Raw genomic sequence first — 15,250 nt, 5'->3', positions numbered from 1 at the left:
TTTGGATCCCCATCTCTTGCTATGAACTGACAAAACAGCAGAATCCCCTTGACAATCTTGATTTCTCAAGGGAAATGGGAGAACACTATACACCATCCAAGATATTAAAATATTGTCAAGGCCCAACACGCCTGAATACTCTGAGGAGATGGCCTGTGAGGCGCGCCTTTCAACTTTTCCCCCTTAGTATGGTGGTCAGTAACATGCGGGAGACTGCGGAGGGGGTCATTTTTTTAATTGGGAACTGATGTGCTTTTACTCAACTCGGGAACCTCACAAGCCAAATTTGTAGTATTTTGCACGAATTGCAAGAGATGTTTAGAAGTCGACGGTTGAAGTGGAAGCTCGTATTGAGTTTGCTAGAGAATGATTTGCCAAGCCTTCGATAGCTCGTCGCTGGTTCAAATCCGGCTCAAAGGACTTTTGCCAAATGCACATTTTATTGAATACTTGGAAAGTAAAATACTTGGAAAGTAAAATAACAGACAATTTATAATTATATTATATTTCATCACTGAAAATAGATGCCTTTTGCTTTGAGGCTGTGGCCACGTTATTTTTCTGTCCGACACCAATCTTCGTTGGTTTCCTGTGAGGTATTTTGGATCCCCATCTCTTGCTATGAACTGACAAAACAGCAGAATCCCCTTGACAATCTTGATTTCTCAAGGGAAATGGGAGAACACTATACACCATCCAAGATATTAAAATATTGTCAAGGCCGAACACTGAGGAGATGGCCTGTGAGGCGCCACCTTTCAACTTTTCCTCCTTAGTATGGTGGTCAGTAACATGCGGGAGACTGCGGAGGGGGTCATTTTTTTAATTGTGAACTGATGTGCTTTTACTCAATTCGGGAACCTCACAAGCCAAATTTGTAGTATTTTGCACAAATTGCAAGAGATGTTTGAATGTCGACGGTTGAAGTGGAAGCTCGTATTGAGCTTGCTAGAGACTGATTTGCCAAGCCTTCGATAGTTCAGTTGGTACAGCGGAGGACTGTAGTGGTCAAACAGGCATCCTTAGGTCGCTGGTTCAAATCCGGCTCGAAGGACTTTTGCCAAATGCACATTTTATTGAATACTTGGAAAGTAAAATACTTGGAAAGTAAAATAGCAGACAATTTATAATTATATTATATTTCATCACTGAAAATCGATGCCTTTTGCTTTGAGGCTGTGACCATGTTATTTTTCTGTCCAACACGAATCTTCATTGGTTTCCTGTGAGGTGTTTTGGATCCCCATCTCTTGCTATGAACTGGCAAAACAGCAGAATCCCCTTGACAATCTTGATTTCTCAAGGGCAATGAGAGAACACTATACACCATCCAAGATATTAAAATATTGTCAAGGCCCAACACGGCTGAATACTCTGAGGAGATGGCCTGTGAGGCGCCGCCTTTCAACTTTTCCCCCTTAGTATGTTGGTCAGTAACATGCGGGAGACTGCGGAGGGGGTCATTTTTTTAATTGTGAACTGATGTGATTTTGCTCAATTCGGGAACCTCACAAGCCAAATTTGTAGTATTTTGCACGAATTGCAAGAGATGTTTGAATGTCGACGGTTGAAGTGGAAGCTCGTATTGAGCTTGCTAGAGACTGATTTGCCAGGCCTTCGATAGCTCAGTTGGTAGAGCGGAGGACTGTAGTGGTAAAACAGGCATCCTTAGGTCGCTGGTTCAAATCTGGCTCGAAGGACTCTTGCCAAATGCACATTTTATTGAATACTTGGAAAGTAAAATACTTGGAAAGTAAAATAACAGACGATTTATAATTATATTATTTTTCATCACTGAAAATAGATGCCTTTTGCTTTGAGGCTGTGGCCATGTTATTTTTCTGTCCAACACGAATCTTCATTGGTTTCCTGTCAGGTATTTTGGATCCCCATCTCTTGCTATGAACTGGCAAAACAGCAGAAACCCCTTGACAATCTTGATTTCTCAAGGGAAATGAGAGAACACTATACACCATCCAAGATATTAAAATATTGTCAAGGCCCAACACGGCTGAATACTCTGAGGAGATGGCCTGTGAGGCGCCGCCTTTCAACTTTTCCCCCTTAGTATAGTGGTCATTAACATGCGGGAGACTGCGGAGGGGGTCATTTTTTTAATTGGGAACTGATGTGCTTTTACTCAATTCGGGAACCTCACAAGCCAAATTTGTAGTATTTTGCACGAATTGCAAGAGATGTTTACAAGTCGACGGTTGAAGTGGAAGCTCGTATTGAGTTTGCTAGAGAATGATTTGCCAAGCCTTCGATAGCTCAGTTGGTAGAGCGGAGGACTGTAGTGGTAAAACAGGCATCCTTAGGTCGCTGGTTCAAATCCGGCTCAAAGGACTTTTGCCAAATGCAAATTTTATTGAATACTTGGAAAGTAAAATACTTGGAAAGTAAAATAACAGACAGTTTATAATTATATTATATTTCATCACTGAAAATAGATGCCTTTTGCTTTGAGGCTGTGGCCACGTTATTTTTCTGTCCGACACCAATCTTCGTTGGTTTCCTGTGAGGTGTTTTGGATCCCCATCTCTTGCTATGAACTGACAAAACAGCAGAATCCCCTTGACAATCTTGATTTCTCAAGGGAAATGGGAGAACACCATACACCATCCAAGATATTAAAATATTGTCAAGGCCGAACACTGATGAATACTCTGAGGAGATGGCCTGTGAGGCGCCGCCTTTCAACTTTTCCTCCTTAGTATGGTGGTCAGTAACATGCGGGAGACTGCGGAGTCGGTCATTTTTTTAATTGGGAACTGATGTGCTTTTACTCAATTCGGGAACCTCACAAGCCAAATTTGTAGTATTTTGCACGAATTGCAAGAGATGTTTGCATGTCGACGGTTGAAGTGGAAGCTCGAATTGAGCTTGCTAGAGAACGGTTTGCCAAGCCTTCGATAGCTCAGTTGGTAGAGGAGAGGACTGTAGTGGTAAAACAGGCATCCTTAGGTCGCTGGTTCAAATCCGGCTCGAAGGACTTTTGCCAAATGCAAATTTTATTGAATACTTGGAAAGTAAAATACTTGGAAAATAACATAACAGACAATTTATAATTATATTATATTTCATCACTGAAAATAGATGCCTTTTGCTTTGAGGCTGTGGCCACATTATTTTTCTGTCCAACACCAATCTTCTTTGGTTTCCTGTGAGGTGTTTTTTTGATCCCCATCTCTTGCTATGAACTGGCAAAACAGCAGAATCCCCTTGACAATCTCGATTTCTCAAGGGAAATGGGAGAACACTATACACCATCCAAGACATTAAAATATTGTCAAGGCCCAACACGGCTGAATACTCTGAGGAGATGGCTTGTGAGGCGCGCCTTTCAACTTTTCCCCCTTAGTATGGTGGTCAGTAACATGCGGGAGACTGCGGAGGGGGTCATTTTTTTAATTGGGAACTGATGTGCTTTTACTCAATTCGGGAACCTCACAAGCCAAATTTGTAGTATTTTGCACGAATTGCAAGAGATGTTTACAAGTCGACGGTTGAAGTGGAAGCTCGTATTGAGTTTGCTAGAGAATGATTTGCCAAGCCTTCGATAGCTCGTCGCTGGTTCAAATCCGGCTCAAAGGACTTTTGCCAAATGCACATTTTATTGAATACTTGGAAAGTAAAATACTTGGAAAGTAAAATAACAGACCATTTATAATTATATTATATTTCATCACTGAAAATAGATGCCTTTTGCTTTGAGGCTGTGGCCACGTTATTTTTCTGTCCGACACCAATCTTCGTTGGTTTCCTGTGAGGTATTGTGGATCCCCATCTCTTGCTATGAACTGACAAAACAGCAGAATCCCCTTGACAATCTTGATTTCTCAAGGGAAATGGGAGAACACTATACACCATCCAAGATATTAAAATATTGTCAAGGCCGAACACTGATGAATACTCTGAGGAGATGGCCTGTGAGGCGCCGCCTTTCAACTTTTCCCCCTTAGTATGGTGGTCAGTAACATGCGGGAGACTGCGGAGGGGGTCATTTTTTTAATTGGGAACTGATGTGCTTTTACTCAATTCGGGAACCTCACAAGCCAAATTTGTAGTATTTTGCACGAATTGCAAGAGATGTTTACAAGTCGGCGGTTGAAGTGGAAGCTCGTATTGAGTTTGCTAGAGTTCATTTGCCAAGCCTTTGATAGCTCAGTTGGTAGAGCGGAGGACTGTAGTGGTAAAACAGGAATCCTTAGGTCGCTGGTTCAAATCCGGCTCGAAGGACTTTTGCCAAATGCACATTTTATTGAATACTTGGAAAGTAAAATACTTGGAAAGTAAAATAACAGACAATTTATAATTATATTATATTTAATCACTGAAAATAGATGCCTTTTGCTTTGAGGCTGTGGCCACGTTATTCTTCTGTCCGACACCAATCTTCGTTGGTTTCCTGTGAGGTATTTTGGATCCCCATCTCTTGCTATGAACTGACAAAACAGCAGAATCCCCTTGACAATCTTGATTTCTCAAGGGAAATGGGAGAACACTATACACCATCCAAGATATTAAAATATTGTCAAGGCCGAACACTGATGAATACTCTGAGGAGATGGCCTGTGAGGCGCCGCCTTTCAACTTTTCCTCCTTTGTATGGTGGTCAGTAACATGCGGGAGACTGCGGAGGGGGTCATTTTTTTAATTGTGAACTGATGTGCTTTTACTCAATTCGGGAACTTCACAAGCCAAATTTGTAGTATTTTGCACGAATTGCAAGAGATGTTTGAATGTCGACGGTTGAAGTGGAAGCTCGTATTGAGCTTGCTCGAGACTGATTTGCCAAGCCTTCGATAGCTCAGTTGGTAGAGCGGAGGACTGTAGTGGTAAAACAGGCATCCTTAGGTCGCTGGTTCAAATCCGGCTCGAAGGACTTTTGCCAAATGCACATTTTATTGAATACTTGTAAAGTAAAATACTTGGAAAGTAAAATAACAGACAATTTATAATTATATTATATTTCATCACTGAAAATAGATGCCTTTTGCTTTGAGGCTGTGACCACCTTATTTTTCTGTCCAACACGAATCTTCATTGGTTTCCTGTGAGGTGTTTTGGATCCCCATCTCTTGCTATGAACTGGCAAAACAGCAGAATCCCCTTGACAATCTTGATTTCTCAAGGGAAATGAGAGAACACTATACACCATCCAAGATATTAAAATATTGTCAAGGCCCAACACGGCTGAATACTCTGAGGAGATGGCCTGTGAGGCGCCGCCTTTCAACTTTTCCCCCTTAGTATGGTGGTCAGTAACATGCGGGAGACTGCGGAGGGGGTCATTTTTTTAATTGTGAACTGATGTGCTTTTACTCTATTCGGGAATCTCACAAGCCAAATTTGTAGTATTTTGCACGAATTGCAAGAGATGTTTGAATGTCGACGGTTGAAGTGGAAGCTCGTATTGAGCTTGCTAGAAACTGATTTGCCAAGCCTTCGATAGCTCAGTTGGTAGAGCAGAGGACTGTAGTTGTAAAACAGGCATCCTTAGGTCGCTGGTTCAAATCCAGATTGAAGGACTTTTGCCAAATGCAAATTTTATTGAATACTTGGAAAGTGAAATGCTTGGAAAATAAAATAACAGACAATTTATAATTATATTATATTTCATCACTGAAATTAGATGCCTTTGGCTTTGAGGCTGTGGCCACGTTATTTTTCTGTCCAACACGAATCTTCATTGGTTTCCTGTCAGGTGTTTTGGATCCCCATCTCTTGCTATGAACTGGCAAAACAGCAGAATCCCCTTGACAATCTTGATTTCTCAAGGGAAATGGGAGAACACTATACACCATCCAAGATATTAAAATATTGTCAAGGCCCAACACGGCTGAATACTCTGAGGAGATGGCCTGTGAGGCGCGCCTTTCAACTTTTCCCCCTTAGTATGGTGGTCATTAACATGTGGGAGACTGCGGAGGGGTCATTTATTTAATCGGGAACTGATGTGCTTTTACTCAATTCGGGAACCTCACAAGCCAAATTTGTAGTATTTTGCACGAATTGCAAGAGATGTTTACAAGTCGACGGTTGAAGTGGAAGCTCATATTGAGTTTGCTAGAGAATGATTTGCCAAGCCTTCGATAGCTCAGTTGGTAGAGTGGAGGACTGTAGTGGTAAAACAGGCATCCTTAGGTCGCTGGTTCAAATCCGGCTCGAAGGACTTTTGCCAAATGCAAATTTTATTGAATACTTGGAAAGTAAAATACTTGGAAAGTAAAATAACAGACAATTTATAATTATATTATATTTCATCACTGAAAATAGATGCCTTTTGCTTTGAGGCTGTGGCCACGTTATTTTTCTGTCCGACACCAATCTTCGTTGGTTTCCTGTGAGGTGTTTTGGATCCCCATCTCTTGCTATGAACTGACAAAACAGCAGAATCCCCTTGACAATCTTGATTTCTCAAGGGAAATGGGAGAACACCATACACCATCCAAGATATTAAAATATTGTCAAGGCCGAACACTGATGAATACTCTGAGGAGATGGCCTGTGAGGCGCCGCCTTTCAACTTTTCCTCCTTAGTATGGTGGTCAGTAACATGCGGGAGACTGCAGAGGCGGTCATTTTTTTAATTGGGAACTGATGTGCTTTTACTCAATTCGGGAACCTCACGAGCCAAATTTGTAGTATTTTGCACGAATTGCAAGAGATGTTTGCATGTCGACGGTTGAAGTGGAAGCTCGAATTGAGCTTGCTAGAGAACGGTTTGCCAAGCCTTCGATAGCTCAGTTGGTAGAGGGGAGGACTGTAGTGGTAAAACAGGCATCCTTAGGTCGCTGGTTCAAATCCGGCTCGAAGGACTTCTGCCAAATGCAAATTTTATTGAATACTTGGAAAGTAAAATACTTGGAAAATAACATAACAGACAATTTATAATTATATTATATTTCATCACTGAAAATAGATGCCTTTTGCTTTGAGGCTGTGGCCACATTATTTTTCTGTCCAACACCAATCTTCTTTGGTTTCCTGTGAGGTGTTTCTTTGATCCCCATCTCTTGCTATGAACTGGCAAAACAGCATAATCCCCTTGACAATCTTGATTTCTCAAGGAAAATGAGAGAACACTATACACCATCCAAGATATTAAAATATTGTCAAGGCCCAACGCGGCTGAATACTCTGAGGAGATGGCCTGTGAGGTGCCGCCTTTCAACTTTTCCCCCTTAGTATGGTGGTCAGTAACATGCGGGAGACTGCGGAGGGGGTCATTTTTTTAATTGGGAACTGATGTCCTTTTACTCAATTCGGGAACCTCACAAGCCAAATTTGTAGTATTTTGCACGAATTCCAAGAGATGTTTACAAGTCGACGGTGAAGTGGAAGCTCGTATTGAGTTTGCTAGAGAATGATTTGCCAAGCCTTCGATAGCTCAGTTGGTAGAGCGGAGGACTGTAGTGGTACAACAGGCATCCTTAGGTCGCTGGTTCACATCCGGATCGAAGGACTTTTGCCAAATGCAAATTTTATTGAATACTTGGAAAGTAAAATAACAGACAATTTATAATTATATTATATTTCATCACTGGAAATAGATGCCTTTTGCTTTGAGGCTGTGGCCACGTTATTTTTCTGTCCGACACCAATCTTCGTTGGTTTCCTGTGAGGTATTTTGGATCCCCATCTCTTGCTATGAACTGACAAAACAGCAGAATCCCCTTGACAATCTTGATTTCTCAAGGGAAATGGGAGAACACTATACACCATCCAAGATATTAAAATATTGTCAAGGCCGAACACTGATGAATACTCTGAGGAGATGGCCTGTGAGGCGCCGCCTTTCAACTTTTCCTCCTTAGTATGGTGGTCAGTAACATGCGGGAGACTGCGGAGGGAGTCATTTTTTTAATTGTGAACTGATGTGCTTTTACTCAATTCGGGAACCTCACAAGCCAAATTTGTAGTATTTTGCACGAATTGCAAGAGATGTTTGCATGTCGACGGTTGAAGTGGAAGCTCGAATTGAGCTTGCTAGAGAAAGGTTTGCCAAGCCTTCGATAGCTCAGTTGGTAGAGGAGAGGACTGTAGTGGTAAAACAGGCATCCTTAGGTCGCTGGTTCAAATCCGGCTCGAAGGACTTTTGCCAAATGCAAATTTTATTGAATACTTGGAAAGTAAAATACTTGGAAAATAACATAACAGACAATTTATAATTATATTATATTTCATCACTGAAAATAGATGCCTTTTGCTTTGAGGCTGTGGCCACATTATTTTTCTGTCCAACACCAATCTTCTTTGGTTTCCTGTGAGGTGTTTTTTTGATCCCCATCTCTTGCTATGAACTGGCAAAACAGCATAATCCCCTTGACAATCTTGATTTCTCAAGGAAAATGAGAGAACACTATACACCATCCAAGATATTAAAATATTGTCAAGGCCCAACGCGGCTGAATACTCTGAGGAGATGGCCTGTGAGGTGCCGCCTTTCAACTTTTCCCCCTTAGTATGGTGGTCAGTAACATGCGGGAGACTGCGGAGGGGGTCATTTTTTTAATTGGGAACTGATGTGCTTTTACTCAATTCGGGAACCTCACAAGCCAAATTTGTAGTATTTTGCACGAATTGCAAGAGATGTTTACAAGTCGATGGTAGAAGTGGAAGCTTGTATTGAGTTTGCTAGAGAATGATTTGCCAAGCCTTCCATAGCTCAGTTGGTAGAGCGGAGGACTGTAGTGGTACAACAGGCATCCTTAGGTCGCTGGTTCAAATCCGGCTCGAAGGACTTTTGCCAAATGCAAATTTTATTGAATACTTGGAAAGTAAAATACTTGGAAAGTAAAATAACAGACAATTTATAATTATATTATATTTCATCACTGAAAATAGATGCCTTTTGCTTTGAGGCTGTGGCCACGTTATGTTTCTGTCCAACACAAATCTTCATTGGTTTCATGTGAGGTGTTTTGGATCCCCATCTCTTGCTATGAACTGGCAAAACAGCAGAATCCCCTTGACAATCTTGATTTCTCAAGGGAAATGGGAGAACACTATACACCATCCAAGATATTAAAATATTGTCAAGGCCCAACACGGCTGAATACTCTGCGGAGATGGCATGTGAGGCGCCGCCTTTCAACTTTTCCCCCTTAGTATGGTGGTCAGTAACATGCGGGAGACTGCGGAGGGGGTCATTTTTTTAATTTTGAACTGATGTGCTTTTGCTCAATTCGGGAACCTCACAAGCCAAATTTGTAGTATTTTGCACGAATTGCAAGAGATGTTTGAATGTCGACGGTTGAAGTGGAAGCTCGTATTGAGCTTGCTAGAGACTGATTTGCCAAGCCTTCGATAGCTCAGTTGGTAGAGCAGAGGACTGTAGTGGTGAAACAGGCATCCTTAGGTCGCTGGTTTAAATACAGATTGAAGGACTTTTGCCAAATGCAAATTTTATTGAATACTTGGAAAGTAAAATGCTTGGAAAATAAAATAACAGACAATTTATAATTATATTATATTTCATCACTGAAAATAGATGCCTTTTGCTTTGAGGCTGTGGCCACGTTATGTTTCTGTCCGACACCAATCTTCGTTGGTTTCCTGTGAGGTGTTTTGGATCCCCATCTCTTGCTATGAACTGACAAAACAGCAGAATCCCCTTGACAATCTTGATTTCTCAAGGGAAATGGGAGAACACTATACACCATCCAAGATATTAAAATATTGTCAAGGCCCAACAAGCCTGAATACTCTGAGGAGATGGCCTGTGAGGCGCGCCTTTCAACTTTTCCCCCTTAGTATGGTGGTCAGTAACATGCGGGAGACTGCGGAGGGGGTCATTTTTTTAATTGGGAACTGATGTGCTTTTACTCAACTCGGGAACCTCACAAGCCAAATTTGTAGTATTTTGCACGAATTGCAAGAGATGTTTAGAAGTCGACGGTTGAAGTGGAAGCTCGTATTGAGTTTGCTAGAGAATGATTTGCCAAGCCTTCGATAGCTCGTCGCTGGTTCAAATCCGGCTCAAAGGACTTTTGCCAAATGCACATTTTATTGAATACTTGGAAAGTAAAATACTTGGAAAGTAAAATAACAGACAATTTATAATTATATTATATTTCATCACTGAAAATAGATGCCTTTTGCTTTGAGGCTGTGGCCACGTTATTTTTCTGTCCGACACCAATCTTCGTTGGTTTCCTGTGAGGTATTTTGGATCCCCATCTCTTGCTATGAACTGACAAAACAGCAGAATCCCCTTGACAATCTTGATTTCTCAAGGGAAATGGGAGAACACTATACACCATCCAAGATATTAAAATATTGTCAAGGCCGAACACTGAGGAGATGGCCTGTGAGGCGCCACCTTTCAACTTTTCCTCCTTAGTATGGTGGTCAGTAACATGCGGGAGACTGCGGAGGGGGTCATTTTTTTAATTGTGAACTGATGTGCTTTTACTCAATTCGGGAACCTCACAAGCCAAATTTGTAGTATTTTGCACAAATTGCAAGAGATGTTTGAATGTCGACGGTTGAAGTGGAAGCTCGTATTGAGCTTGCTAGAGACTGATTTGCCAAGCCTTCGATAGTTCAGTTGGTACAGCGGAGGACTGTAGTGGTCAAACAGGCATCCTTAGGTCGCTGGTTCAAATCCGGCTCGAAGGACTTTTGCCAAATGCACATTTTATTGAATACTTGGAAAGTAAAATACTTGGAAAGTAAAATAGCAGACAATTTATAATTATATTATATTTCATCACTGAAAATCGATGCCTTTTGCTTTGAGGCTGTGACCATGTTATTTTTCTGTCCAACACGAATCTTCATTGGTTTCCTGTGAGGTGTTTTGGATCCCCATCTCTTGCTATGAACTGACAAAACAGCAGAATCCCCTTGACAATCTTGATTTCTCAAGGGAAATGGGAGAACACCATACACCATCCAAGATATTAAAATATTGTCAAGGCCGAACACTGATGAATACTCTGAGGAGATGGCCTGTGAGGCGCCGCCTTTCAACTTTTCCTCCTTAGTATGGTGGTCAGTAACATGCGGGAGACTGCGGAGTCGGTCATTTTTTTAATTGGGAACTGATGTGCTTTTACTCAATTCGGGAACCTCACAAGCCAAATTTGTAGTATTTTGCACGAATTGCAAGAGATGTTTGCATGTCGACGGTTGAAGTGGAAGCTCGAATTGAGCTTGCTAGAGAACGGTTTGCCAAGCCTTCGATAGCTCAGTTGGTAGAGGAGAGGACTGTAGTGGTAAAACAGGCATCCTTAGGTCGCTGGTTCAAATCCGGCTCGAAGGACTTTTGCCAAATGCAAATTTTATTGAATACTTGGAAAGTAAAATACTTGGAAAATAACATAACAGACAATTTATAATTATATTATATTTCATCACTGAAAATAGATGCCTTTTGCTTTGAGGCTGTGGCCACATTATTTTTCTGTCCAACACCAATCTTCTTTGGTTTCCTGTGAGGTGTTTTTTTGATCCCCATCTCTTGCTATGAACTGGCAAAACAGCAGAATCCCCTTGACAATCTCGATTTCTCAAGGGAAATGGGAGAACACTATACACCATCCAAGACATTAAAATATTGTCAAGGCCCAACACGGCTGAATACTCTGAGGAGATGGCTTGTGAGGCGCGCCTTTCAACTTTTCCCCCTTAGTATGGTGGTCAGTAACATGCGGGAGACTGCGGAGGGGGTCATTTTTTTAATTGGGAACTGATGTGCTTTTACTCAATTCGGGAACCTCACAAGCCAAATTTGTAGTATTTTGCACGAATTGCAAGAGATGTTTACAAGTCGACGGTTGAAGTGGAAGCTCGTATTGAGTTTGCTAGAGAATGATTTGCCAAGCCTTCGATAGCTCGTCGCTGGTTCAAATCCGGCTCAAAGGACTTTTGCCAAATGCACATTTTATTGAATACTTGGAAAGTAAAATACTTGGAAAGTAAAATAACAGACCATTTATAATTATATTATATTTCATCACTGAAAATAGATGCCTTTTGCTTTGAGGCTGTGGCCACGTTATTTTTCTGTCCGACACCAATCTTCGTTGGTTTCCTGTGAGGTATTTTGGATCCCCATCTCTTGCTATGAACTGACAAAACAGCAGAATCCCCTTGACAATCTTGATTTCTCAAGGGAAATGGGAGAACACTATACACCATCCAAGATATTAAAATATTGTCAAGGCCGAACACTGATGAATACTCTGAGGAGATGGCCTGTGAGGCGCCGCCTTTCAACTTTTCCCCCTTAGTATGGTGGTCAGTAACATGCGGGAGACTGCGGAGGGGGTCATTTTTTTAATTGGGAACTGATGTGCTTTTACTCAATTCGGGAACCTCACAAGCCAAATTTGTAGTATTTTGCACGAATTGCAAGAGATGTTTACAAGTCGGCGGTTGAAGTGGAAGCTCGTATTGAGTTTGCTAGAGTTCATTTGCCAAGCCTTTGATAGCTCAGTTGGTAGAGCGGAGGACTGTAGTGGTAAAACAGGAATCCTTAGGTCGCTGGTTCAAATCCGGCTCGAAGGACTTTTGCCAAATGCACATTTTATTGAATACTTGGAAAGTAAAATACTTGGAAAGTAAAATAACAGACAATTTATAATTATATTATATTTAATCACTGAAAATAGATGCCTTTTGCTTTGAGGCTGTGGCCACGTTATTTTTCTGTCCGACACCAATCTTCGTTGGTTTCCTGTGAGGTATTTTGGATCCCCATCTCTTGCTATGAACTGACAAAACAGCAGAATCCCCTTGACAATCTTGATTTCTCAAGGGAAATGGGAGAACACTATACACCATCCAAGATATTAAAATATTGTCAAGGCCGAACACTGATGAATACTCTGAGGAGATGGCCTGTGAGGCGCCGCCTTTCAACTTTTCCTCCTTTGTATGGTGGTCAGTAACATGCGGGAGACTGCGGAGGGGGTCATTTTTTTAATTGTGAACTGATGTGCTTTTACTCAATTCGGGAACTTCACAAGCCAAATTTGTAGCATTTTGCACGAATTGCAAGAGATGTTTGAATGTCGACGGTTGAAGTGGAAGCTCGTATTGAGCTTGCTCGAGACTGATTTGCCAAGCCTTCGATAGCTCAGTTGGTAGAGCGGAGGACTGTAGTGGTAAAACAGGCATCCTTAGGTCGCTGGTTCAAATCCGGCTCGAAGGACTTTTGCCAAATGCACATTTTATTGAATACTTGTAAAGTAAAATACTTGGAAAGTAAAATAACAGACAATTTATAATTATATTATATTTCATCACTGAAAATAGATGCCTTTTGCTTTGAGGCTGTGACCACCTTATTTTTCTGTCCAACACGAATCTTCATTGGTTTCCTGTGAGGTGTTTTGGATCCCCATCTCTTGCTATGAACTGGCAAAACAGCAGAATCCCCTTGACAATCTTGATTTCTCAAGGGAAATGAGAGAACACTATACACCATCCAAGATATTAAAATATTGTCAAGGCCCAACACGGCTGAATACTCTGAGGAGATGGCCTGTGAGGCGCCGCCTTTCAACTTTTCCCCCTTAGTATGGTGGTCAGTAACATGCGGGAGACTGCGGAGGGGGTCATTTTTTTAATTGTGAACTGATGTGCTTTTACTCTATTCGGGAATCTCACAAGCCAAATTTGTAGTATTTTGCACGAATTGCAAGAGATGTTTGAATGTCGACGGTTGAAGTGGAAGCTCGTATTGAGCTTGCTAGAAACTGATTTGCCAAGCCTTCGATAGCTCAGTTGGTAGAGCAGAGGACTGTAGTTGTAAAACAGGCATCCTTAGGTCGCTGGTTCAAATCCAGATTGAAGGACTTTTGCCAAATGCAAATTTTATTGAATACTTGGAAAGTGAAATGCTTGGAAAATAAAATAACAGACAATTTATAATTATATTATATTTCATCACTGAAAATAGATGCCTTTTGCTTTGAGGCTGTGGCCACGTTATTTTTCTGTCCAACACGAATCTTCATTGGTTTCCTGTCAGGTGTTTTGGATCCCCATCTCTTGCTATGAACTGGCAAAACAGCAGAATCCCCTTGACAATCTTGATTTCTCAAGGGAAATGGGAGAACACTATACACCATCCAAGATATTAAAATATTGTCAAGGCCCAACACGGCTGAATACTCTGAGGAGATGGCCTGTGAGGCGCGCCTTTCAACTTTTCCCCCTTAGTATGGTGGTCATTAACATGCGGGAGACTGCGGAGGGGGTCATTTATTTAATCGGGAACTGATGTGCTTTTACTCAATTCGGGAACCTCACAAGCCAAATTTGTAGTATTTTGCACGAATTGCAAGAGATGTTTACAAGTCGACGGTTGAAGTGGAAGCTCATATTGAGTTTGCTAGAGAATGATTTGCCAAGCCTTCGATAGCTCAGTTGGTAGAGTGGAGGACTGTAGTGGTAAAACAGGCATCCTTAGGTCGCTGGTTCAAATCCGGCTCGAAGGACTTTTGCCAAATGCAAATTTTATTGAATACTTGGAAAGTAAAATACTTGGAAAGTAAAATAACAGACAATTTATAATTATATTATATTTCATCACTGAAAATAGATGCCTTTTGCTTTGAGGCTGTGGCCACGTTATTTTTCTGTCCGACACCAATCTTCGTTGGTTTCCTGTGAGGTGTTTTGGATCCCCATCTCTTGCTATGAACTGACAAAACAGCAGAATCCCCTTGACAATCTTGATTTCTCAAGGGAAATGGGAGAACACCATACACCATCCAAGATATTAAAATATTGTCAAGGCCGAACACTGATGAATACTCTGAGGAGATGGCCTGTGAGGCGCCGCCTTTCAACTTTTCCTCCTTAGTATGGTGGTCAGTAACATGCGGGAGACTGCAGAGGCGGTCATTTTTTTAATTGGGAACTGATGTGCTTTTACTCAATTCGGGAACCTCACGAGCCAAATTTGTAGTATTTTGCACGAATTGCAAGAGATGTTTGCATGTCGACGGTTGAAGTGGAAGCTCGAATTGAGCTTGCTAGAGAATGGTTTGCCAAGCCATCGATAGCTCAGTTGGTAGAGGGGAGGACTGTAGTGGTAAAACAGGCATCCTTAGGTCGCTGGTTCAAATCCGGCTCGAAGGACTTCTGCCAAATGCAAATTTTATTGAATACTTGGAAAGTAAAATACTTGGAAAATAACATAACAGACAATTTATAATTATATTATATTTCATCACTGAAAATAGATGCCTTTTGCTTTGAGGCTGTGGCCACATTATTTTTCTGTCCA

The 15,250-nt window shown here is 41.4% G+C and overlaps 6 non-coding genes across 6 annotated transcripts; all 6 read left to right on the top strand.

Annotated features, from left to right (window-relative positions):
- The first annotated feature begins 4,153 nt into the window (after positions 1 to 4,153).
- TRNAY-GUA (transfer RNA tyrosine (anticodon GUA)) lies at positions 4,154 to 4,239 on the top strand. The gene is given in 2 exon segments: positions 4,154 to 4,190; positions 4,204 to 4,239. It is a non-coding gene; the product is annotated as a tRNA-Tyr (tRNA).
- A 560-nt stretch (positions 4,240 to 4,799) lies between these two features.
- On the top strand, positions 4,800 to 4,885 carry TRNAY-GUA (transfer RNA tyrosine (anticodon GUA)). Its single transcript is given in 2 exon segments — positions 4,800 to 4,836; positions 4,850 to 4,885. It is a non-coding gene; the product is annotated as a tRNA-Tyr (tRNA).
- Positions 4,886 to 6,089: 1,204 nt separating this feature from the next.
- Positions 6,090 to 6,175, top strand: TRNAY-GUA (transfer RNA tyrosine (anticodon GUA)). The gene is given in 2 exon segments: positions 6,090 to 6,126; positions 6,140 to 6,175. It is a non-coding gene; the product is annotated as a tRNA-Tyr (tRNA).
- A 6,258-nt stretch (positions 6,176 to 12,433) lies between these two features.
- TRNAY-GUA (transfer RNA tyrosine (anticodon GUA)) lies at positions 12,434 to 12,519 on the top strand. Its single transcript is given in 2 exon segments — positions 12,434 to 12,470; positions 12,484 to 12,519. It is a non-coding gene; the product is annotated as a tRNA-Tyr (tRNA).
- Positions 12,520 to 13,079: 560 nt separating this feature from the next.
- TRNAY-GUA (transfer RNA tyrosine (anticodon GUA)) lies at positions 13,080 to 13,165 on the top strand. Its single transcript is given in 2 exon segments — positions 13,080 to 13,116; positions 13,130 to 13,165. It is a non-coding gene; the product is annotated as a tRNA-Tyr (tRNA).
- Positions 13,166 to 14,370: 1,205 nt separating this feature from the next.
- TRNAY-GUA (transfer RNA tyrosine (anticodon GUA)) lies at positions 14,371 to 14,456 on the top strand. Its single transcript is given in 2 exon segments — positions 14,371 to 14,407; positions 14,421 to 14,456. It is a non-coding gene; the product is annotated as a tRNA-Tyr (tRNA).
- The last annotated feature ends 794 nt before the right edge of the window (positions 14,457 to 15,250 follow it).

The sequence above is a fragment of the Ambystoma mexicanum genome, chromosome 1p, assembly GCF_040938575.1.
Source record: "Ambystoma mexicanum isolate Mex_15411 chromosome 1p, UKY_AmexF1_1, whole genome shotgun sequence".
NCBI lineage: Eukaryota > Metazoa > Chordata > Amphibia > Caudata > Ambystomatidae > Ambystoma > Ambystoma mexicanum.
The sequence above is the reverse complement of the archived record's forward strand: the minus strand, read 5'-3'. Positions and strand labels throughout refer to the sequence as shown.